This window comes from Ursus arctos, unplaced genomic scaffold (genome assembly GCF_023065955.2).
Source record: "Ursus arctos isolate Adak ecotype North America unplaced genomic scaffold, UrsArc2.0 scaffold_17, whole genome shotgun sequence".
Classification (NCBI taxonomy): Eukaryota; Metazoa; Chordata; class Mammalia; order Carnivora; family Ursidae; genus Ursus; species Ursus arctos.
Window position 1 is genome coordinate 53,663,740 of NW_026622841.1, and position 15,212 is coordinate 53,678,951.

At 40.5% G+C, this 15,212-nt stretch overlaps 1 long non-coding RNA gene across 1 annotated transcript; it reads left to right on the forward strand.

The window, feature by feature from the left end:
* Positions 1-29: 29 nt before the first annotated feature.
* On the forward strand, positions 30-12,589 carry LOC123000858 (uncharacterized). Its single transcript, XR_006409199.3, has 3 exons — positions 30-1,222; positions 2,384-2,476; positions 11,401-12,589. It is a non-coding gene; the product is annotated as an uncharacterized LOC123000858 (long non-coding RNA).
* The last annotated feature ends 2,623 nt before the right edge of the window (positions 12,590-15,212 follow it).

Below are 15,212 nucleotides of genomic sequence, written 5' to 3' on the forward strand. Positions count from 1 at the left end.
CGGGGCGAGTTCTCGGTGGCTCCCTCTCATTTCCTGGCCTCTTCGGACACGGACACGGCAGCTCCTCCAGCTGGCACTCCTGTCCCAGACTCCTGGGCTCTCTGTGTGACTGGATCCCAGCAAACAGGAGCACGTGGAAAAAGTGTTGGCATGCTCAGTGCGCATTGAAAATTAGCTGCTATGATGACCTTTTTGTGGAAGTTTCAGCTCGAGTTCTGCCCCCGTGGAAGTTAGTTATTTTAGTAGAGTACGTGGATAGGAAGGAGCTTATTGGCACAGTATGGACTCTAAGAGGACATCACCTGCAGACCAGCGGGAAGTGAGCTTGCTGTCTTCTGCTCTCCCCGAAATCTGCCCTCTTTCCTGGAAGATTACCTCACGTGACAGCTGGTGTTCACCAACTTCAGACTGGTCGTTCTGGAAAGGGTACTGCTTTCAGAGGAATGGGGAGAGAGTTCAGGAAACCAGAAAGACGCAAAGAATGAAGAGATTGCATTCCAAACATCAGCACGATTTCCGTGCATTATGCTATAAATGGTAGTTAGGGTCTGGCTAAACTACTTAACCCTGATTTTCTAGGAACAAGGCCTTGTCTCTCAGGTTTTTGGGTCTGTGAATAAAGAATAGAAGAGAGGAATTTCAACATATGGAATACTACAGCATATCCAAACCCCTCCACTCATGGGCAATTTCCGGAAGCAGAGCTGACTCTGCTCAAAATGTGAAAGTATCTGAAGTTCATCATTGGGATCTGTTCGTTTCCCTTTCTGAGTTGATTTCTACCTGCCTTTACTCTCACCCGTGGTCTCAGAGCTCTTCTGGTATCCTGAGTCCCACAGAACATTCCTTCTCCCAGACCTGCCCTTCTCCAGGGTGACCCATGCTACCCCCTCACACTTGAATGATTCACTGATCAGAATCCATTAATTTAATCCAGGTGTCAGGAGGAAAACAGCTGATTCACTTAATCCACCCTAATATACAAACAATTAATAGCCACTTGGGTCTTCAAGGCCTGTATGCATTTTTGGACACGTTGGTTACTGACCCATGAAAATGGACTGGGATGGAGCGAGAGAGGAAGTGTGTCCCCAGGACACACTGGCTGGCGGGCCTGCTCTGACCACCAAGTACCTCAGACCCCTTCTGTCCTCTTCCTTCCTTCCTCCCTGGTTGTCTGCAGTGTCTTCCCAAACTGCTGGTGCTCTCCCAACCCAGGCTGGTAAGTGGCAGTGGGTGGGGTTGCTGTTGTGGTCATGATTTTGTAGCCTCAGCTTCTTCATCTGTAAATGGGGTTTAGTGATATCCACCAAAGATTGTCGTGAAGACTGAATGGGAGGTGGTAGATCAATGTTAGTTTTACTCTCCAGTAAACCCAGCACCATCAAGCGGAGGAATTACCTTAACCACGCGGGAGGTACTCAGATCTTGGGAGAAACATGCTTTCAAAAAATAGTCTTAGTGGATTTACAAGGTTATTACCTGACAACATCTATTCCCACTTCTTTCTGAGCCCCTTATAACCCTCCCCTATACGTGTTCACATGTACCAGTCTATTGTGGTTTGCATAGATCTGGTCCCTCTGTTCTTTCTAAAGAAGAGCATCTGATCCCTTCATGGCCAAAGAGCTCATTCTATGCCCCTGGACAAGGAACAGGTCCAGGGATGTCTTTTGTGGATCTACTGGGAACAGAAATTCCTTGTTATAATGATAAAAATTAAGCCTCTAGCTGCCAGGGGCCACCAATAGGAAAGTCCTCCTGAGAGTGAAATTAACACACAAGACAGCAAAGCCAAGTAAAGGAGAGAGTAAAGGATGTCGTTGGGTACTGGTTGATTCTCTGGATCCAAGCGTGCCTGAAACTGGACCTGCCCTTGACTTTTTAATTATACGATAATTACTTAGTAACTACTAATTAAGTAGGAGTTTAATTAGTAATTCCTTTCTTGCCTCTTTTTCTTTAACTCAAGAGAGTTTGAATCCTCACTATGAATGATCTCTTTTTTGTGATTACAACCAACTTTATCTTTAAAAAGGCTATTTAAACTGCACCCCACTAACAGGTAAGTATAACTCAGCATGTGCATTTAGCAATGCTGATTTCAGTCAGCATCTCTGAAATGTTGTTACTGAAGCCACCTATCAAATGGAAGAGAGTCAATGTTCCTGAGGTTACCCCCTAAATATTCAAGCCCCCTAAGTATTAAAATCTTGGTAGCCTGGTGTTCTGTTATGTAAAGTAGGAATTCTGTGTTCCATCTGAAAATAGAACTATTGTGTTTTTTTATTATAAAAACATTGTAAGTTATGAGTTACAGTGCTTTAATCTCTTCTCTATGCTCCCGCATTTTTGAGGAAAATTGATGGCATTTATCCTGCAGATTGTTTCACATCCCAGAGGTAACTAAATTTGAGGAGTGCTCCCTGCAAGAAGCCACACCAGGACAACAGGCAGTGACCTTGGCCCTAAGAAGGTGAGCTAACAGAGAAGTCTGTCCTGCTGCTATCTAGCAATCTATTGAAATGTACGTATTGACTTTAAGAGGGGCCAACTTAAAGGGACCTCCTTTGGCTACGGCACCCTCAGTGACATCAACGTAAATGTGTAGGTCCTGTGGCAATCCTGCTGTGTGACAGTGACAGCCGAAGGAGCAAGCTGAGCCCGTGTTCCTTGAGAAAACGCCGCAAAATATCATCGGAAGCACAGGCTTGCTTATGGAGGCATTTCATTTCATCTCTCTGTTTTAACCTCTTCCGGGCTCAAAACGGAGAATGCGCAATATCGAAATGAGGACAAGGGATGATTCATTTGGAAGGATCTCTGCCATTCTCCAGTAGTGGTCTCCTTCCTTGGGTACTTGCCCACTTGGCCTCCAGCCCTTTCCTTCTGTTTTTCCACCTTCCCTCCTTAATCTGCCCCTTCTCTGTGGGGAGGTCACGCCATGGCTAGCCACACACAGAAAATGAGTTGGAGGGGGAGAAGGTTATGCCCTTCTAGAAGAATCCATGAGTTTAGCCTCCTGTTGCATTTTTTTTTTAACTGCAGCTGGATTTGCAAACCTCTCCAAGGTTGTGAAGTTTTCTGTTGGCAATAGTCATATTTGATCCTCATGAGGTGAACACATACCAGTAGCAAATGTTTACAAGCAAACGGACTCCTAGACATTGTGATATTTCCACTCTGACAGATTTAAAAGCTGGGGGAAGGTGGTGCTAGGAGGAGTTCTTCGGGGTCAATAATTACATGATAAGCAGGCAGAAATGATCTAAGAATCATTCAAGAGAGAGCTATAGTTCTGGCCAAAATATATAAGGATTTGAAAAAAAATGTATTAATTTGAAATCCTTCGCTTAAAATGGAATAAACTGTACTTGACATTTGGGAACTGCTGCTCAGGCAAAGATAAAGTTACTAAGGTTTCCAAGTGTAAGGTTGAGATAAAGTGTGGAGGCTTCTTGAGATTTTAAGTATAACTTAGGAACTTAGAGCAAAAACTCCATTCCTGGGAAGATGCTCGGTGGAGAAAATATTTTTCTTGGCACAAGGTGCTCCATTTTTCTTAGGAAAAATTAGAAAGAAAGAAAAGGCCAAGGAAGACCAGTTTGCATAAATGGGGCAGGGGCTGAAATAAAAATCATAAGCCATTCAAACTCATTCTTTTTTTAGCCCAACGAAGTGGGAGGAAGCCAGCAAAGAAAAAAGAAAAAGAATTGATCAGAAATTATTTTCAAGCAAAAGCCCTATGAATTCTAATCAACGGGATTGTGGGAGGGCTTACTGTCACAGAGAAACCATCATTAGCGATACTGAGCACAGTGATGATAGCAAAATCTTAATCTGCCAAAATCCTGCCCTGGAGAATAGAAGCTGTTTCACTTGTGAGAGGCCGTACCAAGGTCTAAATCAGTGGAAGGGCGCTGGGAGGCCCGTTAGCCTGAATTCTTGCATCTCTGGTTTACAGAATAATCTTCACCACAGTTTCTCTGGATGAAGGTGGGAGGTGGGAATCCTACAGCGGTGATGTGTCTGCCTGCCTGTGTACAAACACAGACTATCCCGGTATCCCCAGAGAGAAAAGGAGAAACTGCAAAATGTGTACAAAATCTCTCAGCTGGCTGTTTCCCCTTCAGGTTTTTCCTTTACGCAGAAGCGGGAACCTGTTCGTCAGGTTTGGGCCCCAGCTTGTCTCCAGAAGAAAACTGTAAACTTAACAATAGACGTTAATAACAGACACAGAACTTCAACCATAGCGTTCTGGTAAAGCTCGCAGAGAGTTTCAGCGTATAATATAGTTTTGTTCTTAAAATCTTTTTATTCGACTGGAGACTGAATGTTCATCTATTCCTTATTAACTTGAAAAAAGAAATGATGCCAAGTAGCAGAATATAGATATCCTAGGGTGTTACATTTTCTTGGGCAAATCTCTCTCTTCAGTTTGAACTTGAATCCCAACATGCTTATTACTTTAATTTGGGGAGTCTCCAAATTCCAGTGATTTTCTGAGCTCTGCTCGAAACGACCACACCCTCGTGAAGAGCTGGGACCAGCTCTGTCTGACCACAACCCCCAGCCTGCTGTAGCCGGCTCCCAGACTCGCTTTTGATGTTCCTTAACACGTAGCTATCAGAGCAGACATCAGGCAGCAGTGAACCTGTCTGTCTTTCCAGACGGGTATATAAAACTTTAATTATCCAAGTCTAAGTAACAAGAAACTGCTTTTTCTGGGTGTAGAGTAAAAACTCAAGGGCAATAAAACACAAGAATTTAAGATTTTAGTCAAAAGACAATTTCTAGTTAATGTTTCCGCGATGGCAAACACTCAGGTCCTTTCCAGGGCTTCTATTTAGACGTGGGGTTTAATCCTTGCTCACCTCCAAATGCCGGCAGACGCCAGGCCGGCTCTGGGCATCCTCACAGATGCTCCTCCGTCACCAAGTTCAAACACCTCTGTGAACTAGATGCCATGGTCATGGCTCTCAGACTCCGGTCTGATTCCCGGCTTGGTGCTGGGACCGGGAAGGCACCCGTAAAATGAGGATATGGACTACATTAAGATTTCTCATTTTCGAAAAGCTCTTTTGGGACAAATGTAAAATTATCACTATCTTCACCAAATATTGTAAAGATAGAAGTAAACGCAGTAAAAGAAGTAACACTATTCACTATCTTCAACAATCTCTCACGTATCAAGAACATTTCTCGAGCTACATTTTCTGAAATCTATATGAAAATAATATGAAATTATAACATCGGATTTGTACCCAATGTTAAAAAAGAAAAAAATGCACTCAGTGTAATTCAATATCATAATTTTATATTTGAAAAAATAAAAAGCCAACTGATTATGACTATGCCCTGAAACTCAATACACATTTACAGATACCCCTCTTGCCAAAACCATTCAAGTATTCATTTCTCCAGGAATATACCAGCTTTTAATCCCTCCAAGTTCTGTGGACCTTCTGATGGAGTATTTGGGTAGGTGAACTATTGACACAAGAATTTAGAAGCATACTGCCTTAAGATTAACTGCCCTTGGCTCATATTGGAGGGTGGAGAATCTAGTATCAGGAGATATGGTGTTGGCAGGTATTCCAATTGACCCATGCATATCCCTTCCAGAAGCTTCCAACTACCAGGAGCTGTGCAAGGCAAAGAGGAGCTAAGGACATCAGGGGCTTCTAGTGGCTTAGTTACCATGAACGTAGCCGGCCAAAAAGAGGTGGAAATGTGGCAGAGTTAGTCATTGGAAATCTTGTTAGTGCTGCTCTGTGACTAGGGGGTTTTCATGCATCTATTCTGAATTTCACCTGCCACAGTTCAATAATTTGAACATTCTATCAAATTGTCATGATGGGGTGGGTCCTTTGGGAGGTTCTAGGCTGCATCCTCTGGCTTTCTCAGTTAGGATGCCCTGGTTTTATCATTTTGGTGCCATTTTATGAAAGATCATGTAAAGAAAATCCTTTCTTTAAAACAATCCTTTATATATATTTAATTAGTAGTGAGCTCTGACCTTGAAACAGCGGAACTTCACCCCTGCCGTGCCCGGAAGAATACACAGTGCTTGTTGTCATTCTTTTTTTTTTTTTTTTTTTTTTTTTTGTTTTGAAAACTTTTTTTTTTTTTTTTTTTTTTTTTTATTAATAATGATTTTTTATTATATTATGTTAGTCACCATACAGTACATCCCCGGTTTTCGATGTAAGGCTCGATGATTCATTAGTTGTGTATAACACCCAGTGCACCATGCAATATGTGCCCTCCTTACTACCCATCACCGGTCTATCCCATTCCCCCACCCCCCTCCCCTCTGTAGCCCTCAGTTTGTTTCTCATAGTCCATAGTCTCTCATGTTTCATTCCCCCTTCTGATTACCCCCCCTTTCTTTATCCCTTTCTTCCCCTACTGATCATTCTAGTTCTTATGTTCCATAGATGAGAGAAATCATATGATAGTTGTCTTTCTCTGCTTGACTTATTTCACTAAGCATTATCTCCTCCAGTGCCGTCCATGTTGTAGCAAATGTTGAGAACTCATTCTTTCTGATTGCTGAGTAATATTCCATTGTATATATGGACCACAACTTCTTAATCCAGTCATCTGTTGAAGGGCATCTCGGCTCCTTCCACGATTTAGCTATTGTGGACATTGCTGCTATGAACATTGGGGTGCATATGGCCCTTCTCTTCACTACGTCTGTATCTTTGGGGTAAACACCCAGTAGTGCAATGGCTGGATCATAGGGTAGCTCAATTTTTAACTTTTTAAGGGACCTCCACACGGTTTTCCAGAGTGGCTGTACCAACTTGCATTCCCACCAACAATGTAGGAGGGATCCCCTTTCTCCACATCCTCTCCAACAATTGTTGCTTCTTGCCTTGTCTATTTTTGCCATTCTAACTGGCGTAAGGTGGTATCTCAGTGTGGTTTTGATTTGAATTTCCTTGATGGCTAATGATTTTGAACATTTTTTCATGTGTCTGTTAGCCATTTGTATGTCTTCATTGGAAAAGTTTCTGTTCATATCTTCTGCCCATTTTTTGATTTGTTTATTTGTTTCTCGTGTATTGAGTTTGAGAAGTTCTTTGTAGATCTTGGATACCAGTCCTTTATCTGTAGTGTCATTTGCAAATATATTCTCCCATTCCGTGGGCTGCCTCTTAGTTTTTCTGACTGTTTCCTTGGATGTGCAGAAACTTTTAATCTTGATGAAGTCCCATAAATTCATTTTATCTTTTGTTTCTTTTGCCTTTGGGGATGTGTCATGAAAAAGGTTGCTTAGGCTGATGTCGTAGAGGTTGCTGCCTATGTTCTCCTCTAGAATTTAAGAATGAAACTTGACCACTATCTCACACCATACACAAAAATAAACTCCAAATGGATGAAAGACCTCGATGCTTGTTGTCATTCTGCCGAGCTTTGGCTGCTCTGTCCTAGCCAGCATGTTGCAGGGGACTGTGGCGAGCCCTGGGAAGTGCTATTTATTTGACCTGTGGTGGAATGTAAAATGGGGATCGAAGGGGGTCTCAGCATGAGAGCAAGCTTTTAACTATGGTAATTCAACTAAGCCAACTTTTGAAACTACTTCTTTGGTCTTAAGGTCAAATTCAATTTGCTGTATTGTTCTTTTTAACAAAATGCTCGAAATATCTGTCCTGAAGCCGACTGTGAGCTGGACAGTAAGTTGTCTTTAATCTTTGCAAATAATTCCTGAGGAATTCGATACTAAGAACAGTGCTCACATATCAGTTTTTCTCAAAATCCTTCACTCCATTCACCCTACTAATCTTTGCTTTAGAGGAAAAAGAAAGGATTTGACAAGTGTTATTATTAATATTGCTTTACCAGGATGACCCCTGTAACCAAAATCGCCCTGATTATATGAAACTATGGGGAAAATTTGACTCCTTTCGTCTTTAGTGCCACCAAATACCTACTTAAACTGCTTCCATTTTCTCTGTTACTGGGCAGTTTTGATAGTGCTTATGGTTGAAGAAAGTCTCATAATAGAGCTGACACTGGGCTGTGAAGAGTATCCTCTCCAGCAGCCCCGGGAACAATGTTGATCACGATGTTCATGCCCTGTGACCAAAATCTCAACTTTGTTTTGTACAGCGTCCCTTTTTTCCTGATAGAAATGCCTTCACCTTCCATCCAAAAGTTAGGAAAACAGTTGACCGCCCTTCTACATCCCAGACATTTTATTGTCCTCATCTCTGTGATCTTCCCACAGAGACTATGAGCTATCATTACTGTTAATTTACACATTCTGAACTTGAGAAAAGGTTAGAATGCCAGTTTTTTGTAACCCTGGTTTCTGACACATTGTCCTTTTTCAGTAGTAAAATATGGTATTGGGGGCATACCATTATTTTTTGTAAATTAATCTGAATTTAGAATCATTTACATTTTAAGATAAAAACTGATGACTTCATTTTTAAAAAGGGTGTGTGGTCTGCAAGTTCGGATAGGACGGAATCTGCATTAGTCCCACTGAGCCTGGCATTATGGTGTTGAGTTGTATGAGTTCTTTATGTATTTTGAATATTAACCCCTTTTCAGACATATGGTTTGCAAATATTTTCTCCCAGTCAGTAGGTTGCCTTTTCATTTTATTGACAGTTTCCTTTGCTGTGAGGTTTCTTAGTTTGATGTAGTTTCATTTGTTTATATTTGCTTTTGTTGCTTTTGCTTTTGGTGTCATATTCAAAAAATCATCACTAAGACCTATGTCAAGGAGCTCACCACCTATGTTTTCTTCTAGGAGTTTTATGGTTTTCAGGTCTTATGTTCAAGTCTTTAATCCGTTTCAGGTTAACTTTTGTGCATGGTTGAAGATAATGGTCCAGTTTCATTCTTCTGCATTGGCTGTCGGGTTTTCCCAACACCATTTGTTGAAGAGATTGCCCTTTTCCCATCGTATATTCTTGCCTGCTTTGTGTAAGTTAATTGACCACATATGCATGGATTTATTTTTGGGCTCTCTATTCTGTTCCATTGATCTACGTGTCTGTTGTACTGCCAATACCATACTGGTTTGATTACTATGGCTTTGTAATATAGTTTGAAATCAGGACTTTTGAAAGCCCCCAGCTTTTGTTCTTCTTTAGCTATTTGGGCTCTTGTGTGGTTTCAAACAAGTTTTAGGACTGTTTGTTCTATTTTTTGAAAAATGCAGTTGGAATTTTCATAGGGATTGCATTGAATCTGTAGATTGGTTAAGTAGTATGGACATTTTAACAGTATTAATTCTTCCAATCCATGAGCATAGAATATCTTTTCACTTATTTATGTCTTCTTCAATTTCTTTTAGTCTTCTAGTTTTCAGCATACAGGCTTTCACTTCCTTGGTTAAATTTATTCCAAGGTGTTTTGTGGTTTTTGGTTTTTTTTGGATGCAATTGTAAATGTAATTGCTCTCTTAATTTCTCTTTTCGATAGTTTGCTAGTGTATAGAAACAGCTGATTTTTGTATGTTGATTTCATATCTTACAATTTTACTGAATTCTTTTATTTCTTTTAACAGCTTATGGTGGCATATTTAGGGTGTTATAAATATCATGACATCTGCAAATAGTGAGTTTTACTTCTTCATTTCCAATTTGGATGACTTCTATTTCTTTTCCTTGCCTAATTGCTCTGGCCGGGACTTCCAACATGATGTTGAGTAAAAGTGGCCAGAGTAGAATTCCTAATCTTGTTCCTACTCTTAAAGAAAAAGCTGTCAGCTTTTCACCATTGAATACGATATTAGCTGTGGGTTTGTCATATATGACTTTTATTATGCTGAGGTACATTCCCTCTGTACCCACTTTGTTGGGACTTTTTATCATGAATGGATGTTGAATTTTGCCAAATGCTTTTTGTGGCTTTATTGAGATGACCGTATGATTTTTATCCTTTGTTTGTTTATGTCCTGTATTACACTGACTGATTGGAAGATGTGGAACCAACCTAACATCCCTGGAATAAATCCCACTTGATCATGATGTATGATCCTTTCATGTATTGTTGAACTTAGTTTTCCAATATTTTGTTGAGGATTTTTGCATCCATGTTCATCAGGAACATTGGCCTGTAATTTTCTTTTCTTGTGGTTTCCTTGTCTGATTTTGGTGTCAGGGTAATGCTGGCCTCATAAAATGAGTTTAGAAGCATTCCCTCTTTTTCTATATTTTGAAAGAGTTTGAGAAGAATTAGTATTAATTCCTCTTTGAATATTTGATAGGATTTCACTGTGGTCATCTGATCCTAAACTTTTATTTGTTGGGTTTTTTGATAACTAATTCAACCTCCTTACTAGTAATCAGTTTATTCAGATTTTCTATTTTTTCATGATTTAGCATTGCTGTGTTATATGTTTCTTGGAATTTATCCATTTCTTCTAGGTTGTCAAATTTGTTGGTAGGGAAATTCTATATCTGATGAAATTAAGTTAAAGGTGAATTTGAGATAAACTACAGTTTGTGATTGATAAAAATATTGCCATGTCTGCTACCAAAAAAAAAAAAAAAGGAAAAGGAAAAAAATGTTGCAAATTTCTCCTCTAAGTTAAAAAAGAAAGGAAGATGATGGAGTTTTAGAAGATATTTGGAGTATTGTCTGTTCACCATTCCCATAACTAGAACAAAGTCAGAAAGGGCTTTTTCAGCAGCTGAAAATATGTACTCAATAATCCTCTCACAAGGCAACACTGGTGCCATGATTTGTTTTATTTGTTAGGATCAGACTTCAAAAGATTCAATAACATTATTGGACTTAAATTTTTTCAGGATAAATTACATGTTTTTTATTTTAATGTGTTGTCTAGCTTTTTTTCTGAATAACACCTTTATTTTTTATCTATTTTTTTGAATAACACTTATTAATTTTATCTGTTAATACTTTACACTGGAATATTATACGTACTTTATAAGGACATTTTTATTTATTTTTGAGGTTTGTTTTAAATATATTAAAGTTATAGCTTTGCTCTTAAAAAAATGAACTTCACTGCTTTAAAAATATATAAACCACTGTATAATTTTAATTTTAATCTGCATCTCTCATGATGAGCAAGTTTGAGAATCTTTTGATGTGTTTAAATACCATTTGTATTTTTTCATGAAAACTCTTTGTTTATAACTTCTGCCTGTTTTTCTATTGACCTGTTAGTTTTTGTCTTACTGATTTTTCAGCTCTTTGTTTGCAATGTATATTGCAAATGTGTTCTCCTATTTTTACCATTTTTATCTAATCTTTATGAAGTTTTTTTTCCAGAAGTTGAAAAATATCATGTGGTATTCACCAGGGTAAATAACACTAGTTACTGTGACACACAATCTGAATATTTCATTGGCTTAAAGCATGAGAGTTTATTGCTTACAGTCATTATAACCAATGATGTTTTCTCAGACTGCACCACTGGTGGAGACTCTGAACCTTGTCGCCCTTCAAAGGAATGACTCACGTGTGGGTCACTGAGGTTTCGTGTTGAAAATGGCGGTGTTGCAAGATGGAAGGAGTCTTGTTTCTGAGGGTTCAACCCTTCAACCTCCAGCTGCTTTGGCCTCTTCGAACTCTGATTTCCATCCTGTCATCTCAGTGGGACACTGGACCCTATCTGGAGTTCCTCTACTTACACCTGTGTTTGGGAAAGTGCTTCCAGGCAGAAATATGGACAAATGTAGGGCTTACTTTGTTTATCTACTCTCAAGGATCGTAGTCTGGAGCTGGCTGTTGTCCAACGTCTGAAAACAGTTGTTCCACATACTTTGTGCGGTTTCTTCGTTACTCATGGAGGGAAGTTAAGTTTGGTCTTTCTTATTTTGTCCTGTCTGGCTGTGGAAGCTTAAGATATTTTTATAATATTAAGATTTCATTTGAGATTGTAATTAGATTTCCCACAAGTTGTCTGAAGGTTGAATCTAAAAAATAAATAAGTAAACCACAGTAAGTATCACTTATCATATAAAAAATTATGTAAACTTTACTCACTATAGAGTTGGAATGTAGTTATATGCACAAGCCACATAGGATGAAATGTAAATGTGATGCTGTGCCACTTAAACTCTGTGGGTCAAAGGAGAATCTTCCAAGCACCTCATCGTAATTGCATTTGAATTTCTTTTGAGCATTATGTATTTCCCCTACTCATTGTCAGCTGCAAAAAATTTTACATAAGTATAGCCCATATTTTTTTTCTTGGATTTTTTTCTGTGTCTTGCTGGAATAATGTTGGGGGACAACTCCATGACATTTCTATATGGATTGTGACAGCCTTTGTCCAACTATCTTTCCAAGGGCATTTGTATAGCAAGATTAGTGTCTTCCTCTGGGATAGAAAGCGGGTTTGTTTCCTGACATGGATAATAATGATGATGTGTTCCTCTGAGGGAAAGTTGGTCAGGTTTACTAGCAGCCCCAGGTACTGCCAGAGAGTTCCTGAGATCAGGGTGACCTGACTGTGAGGCAAACCCACTGTCTGCACCCACCTGGGCTGCCCCACATCAGCCCCATAGGACTGGGGGGCAAGAAGTACCAATGGGAAAGAGAAGCTCAGGCCGCCTGCTGTGCCATGAATAATAAAATCACTTTTCTCTCACCTGGGAGTCTTGTGTCTTCTGTCAGCATCTATGAAACTGGAAAACCAGCTTGTAAGCAGAGTAAAATCCCAGACCTTTCCCAGTTCTTGACAAGTAACTTTGAACAATTTTCTTTTCATGGAAGTTACAAAAATGGTAAGATTCGTGTCTGAACATATTTCGCTTTGTCTTCACATTTGATTGTTATTTTGGTTTGGTGAAGAATTCTAGAGTCAAAATATTTTTTCCTCAGAACTTCGAATGAATTGTTTCATTTGTGTCTAACATGCAGTGTTTCTAATTAGAGGATTGATGTTAAGTCCGTTCGCATTCCTTTTTGGAGATGTGCCTTTCTCTGTAAAGCTCTCTGACCGCGAGGCTTTTACTTGTCTTCACCAGCCTCGCTTGGTATGTGGTGATTCCAGTCTGAAGAGTCTCTTCGTTTTGTTTGTTTTTTAAATTTCCAAGAATTTTCTTTCTGTATTTCTTTATTTCTTCTCCTCCTCCATTTTTTCTGTTCTTCCTGGCTCAAACGCTTGGATGTATTTTGGACCCCTCCATCTGCCTTTCACGGCTTTTGACTTTAATCTCTTTGTTTTCTGGTCAATATTATATTTCCTTCACTTTGCCTTCCAGATTAATAATTTACTCTCCATGTTTTGTCCAATCCAATTCTTAGATTTTATTTATTTACTTGTCAGAGATAGAGAGAGAGAGCGCAAGCAGGGGGAGCAGCAGGCAGAGGGACAGTCAGGCTCCCCGTTGAGCAGGGAGCCCGATGTGGGGCTCGATCCCAGGACCCTGGCATCACGACCTGAGCCAAAGACAGACGTTTAACCAACTCAGCCACCCAGGCATCCAATTTTTAAATTCAGTACATCTACAGATGTGTGTATGTATGTAAGCGTTTTAAGCAATTGTATTGTTTTTATTTTCAAGCACACTTTATTCAAATCTCTTCTAATCAGAATCCAATTACTTCTCATTAACTTTAACATACAGATCTAAGCCACCATCATTCCTCAACTGGACTGTTAAAGTAGCCTCCTAACTTACATCCCATGCCCTTCCTGTCTCCAGAGTTTGTTCCCAATACTGGAGCCAGAGTGATTTCTTTATAATATTATCACATCATTTCATTCCTCTGCTTCAAACACTCTCGTGGCTCTTCATCTCATTCAGAATACAATTCGAGGTCTTTACCGTGGTCTACAAAGCCTCATTTGATGTACTACTTCTCTATCACCTCCTCTGTGTGTCATCCCTCCTCACTCGATTCCAACTACACCGTCTCCCCAGGGCGATGGCCCTTCTTCCCTCTGCCCGGCACACGCTTCCCGCACATACCAGTGTGACTTGCTTCCTCCATTCATTCAGGTCTCAGCAAGGTCTTTCCTGAGTCCTCTGCTACATGGGTATAAGCGCCGTCCCCCCAAGGCATGTTGCAACCTAACCCCCATGTGGTGGTATCAGGAGAGGACACTTTGGGAGGTGGTCATGAGATGGAGCCCTCATGAATGGGGTTAGTGCCCTTATTAAAGAGGCTCCAGAGAACTCCCTCCCACTTCCCGCCTTGTGAACTCAGAAAGAAGACAGCCCTCTGAACCAGGAAGCACATCTCACCAGACACCTAATCTTCTCGCACCTGATCTTGGATTTCTCAACATCCAGAACTATGAGACACAAGCATTTGGCGGTCATAAGTCACTGAATCTGTGTCATTGGGTATAGCACAGCCCAAATGGGCTAGGACAACTTCCATTTAAGGCCCCAGCACTACTGCTTACTGCTTACTCTATCCTCTGCTTTATTTTTCTCCATATTATTTCATTTACATATGACAGATACTATCTGATTGATTGATTGATTGATTGATTTCCTATGCACCCTGTGTAAGTTCCAAGAGGGCAGGGGTGTTTGTCTATGGTGGGGTCGGCTAATCCCCAGCACCTGGAATAATGCCTGGCATACGGGAGGCACTGATACCTATTTGTCAAATTGGTGAATGAATAAATAAGCAAATAACTTCTTCTCAACCTTAATATCCTCCAGATTAGAACTTGTCTCAGACAATTTCTAAGGTTCTATTCTGCTTATTAACCCAACTCTGGGCCACTGATAGAACACTTATGGTTGTACAATTTTTTTTTAAAGATTTTATTTATTTATTCGACAGAGATAGAGACAGCCAGTGAGAGAGGGAACACAAGCAGGGGGAGCGGGAGAGGAAGAAGCGGGCTTATAGCGGAGGAGCCTGATGTGGGGCTCGATCCCAGAACGCTGGAATCACTCCCTGAGCCGAAGGCAGACGCTTAACCGCTGTGCCACCCAGGCGCCCCGGTTGTACAATTTTTAAAAATATTTTATTTATTTATTTGAGAGAGAGAGCACGAGCAGCTGGAGGTGCAGAGGGAGAGGGAGAAAGAGAAGCAGGCTCCCCGCCGAGTAGGGAGCCCAATGTGAGGCTTGATCCCAGGACTCCAAGATCATGACCCGAGCCGAAGGCGGATGCTTAACTGACTGAGCCACCCAGGTGCCCCTATGTTTTACAGTTTTAAAAATATTTTTAAAGTAATTTCAGAGGGGCCATATATATTTTAAGTAATTTCAGAGGGATCTGGGGCAGGCAGGGGCATGGACGTA